Raw genomic sequence first — 1,566 nt, forward strand, 5'->3', positions numbered from 1 at the left:
GAAACTAATTTGACAATAAACTATTTGTAAAAAAAAAAATAAATAAATAAATAAATATAAAAAACCCTCATTTCTTAAAATGAAAAAAAAAATAAATAAATATAAAAAACCCTCATTTCTTAAAATGAAAAAAAAAAAAGAATGCTGGGATCAAAAAACATACCTTAACATTATAAAAGCCATATATGAAAGGCTCACAGCTAATACCATCCTCAATGGGAAAAAGCTGAAAGTCTTTCCTCCCTAAGATCTGGGACACCACAGAGATGTCCACAGTCTTTAATGTTCAACATAAAACTGGAAGTCCTAGCATCAACAATCAGACAACAAGACAACATAAAAGGCATCCAAATTGACAAAGAAGTCAAAATTTCACTTTTCACAGATGACATGGTATTTTACATGGAAAACTTGAAAAACACCAAAAATCTGCTAGAGTTGACACATGAATACAGAAAAGTCACAGGATAAAAAAATCAATGTATGTAAATCAGGGACATTTCTATATCCCTTAGTGAAGCAACCTAAAGAGATACCAAGGAATCAATCCCATTTACAATTGCACCAAAACAATAAAATTACTCAGAATAAACCTAACCAAAGAGGTAAAAGATATTCACACTAAGAACTATAAAAAGCTTATATAAAAAAGAAGAAGACAAAAAAAACATAGAAAAGCAGTCCACATTTAAGATTTGGAAGAATAAGTATTGTTAAAATGTCAATACTAGACAAAGCCATCTACACATTCAATTAAGTCCCTATCAAAATAACACCATAATTTTTCACAGAGCTAGAAAAATCAATCTCAAAATTTGTATGGAGTCACAAAATATCCTGAGTAGTGAAAGCAATATTGAAAAAGAAAACTAGAGTTGGAGGTATTACCCCCAGACTTCAACCTTTATTACAAAGATGTAATCATCAAGTCAATATAGTACTGGTATAATAGAAACAGACACAAGATCAATGGAATAGAACAGAGAACCCAGAAATGGGACCCACAAATGTATGGCCAAGTTATTTTCAACAAAGCAGGAAGAGTATTCATTTGAAAAAAAAAAAGTCTGTCTCTTTCAAAAATGATGCTGGAAGAACTGGACAGCAACATGCAGAAGAATGAAAATGGATCACCTTCTTACACCACACACAAAAATGAGTTCAAAATTTATGGAAGACTTTTTAAATTTTTTTTTAAATTTATTTCTGAGAGAGAGAGAGAGAGAGAGAGTAGGGGAGGGTCAGAGAGAGAAGGAGACACAGAATCTGAATAGGCTCTAGGCTCTGAGCTGGCTGTCAGCACAGAGCCCCAACACGGCACGGGGCTCAAACCCATGAACCGTCAGATCATGACCTGAGCCGAAGTCAGATGCTTAACCAACTGAATCACCCAGGGACCCCAAAATTTATGGAACACTTAAATGTGATACAGAAAACTATCAAAATCCTATAGGAGAAAACAGGCAATAACCTCTTTGACCTCAGCCACATCAACTTCTTACACGACATGTTTCTGNATCTTTTGGAAATAATTAACAAAATTGATAACCCTCTATCCAGACTTCT

The sequence above is a fragment of the Hyaena hyaena genome, unplaced genomic scaffold (assembly GCF_003009895.1).
Source record: "Hyaena hyaena isolate Hyena2069 unplaced genomic scaffold, ASM300989v1 scaffold_1587, whole genome shotgun sequence".
Classification (NCBI taxonomy): Eukaryota; Metazoa; Chordata; class Mammalia; order Carnivora; family Hyaenidae; genus Hyaena; species Hyaena hyaena.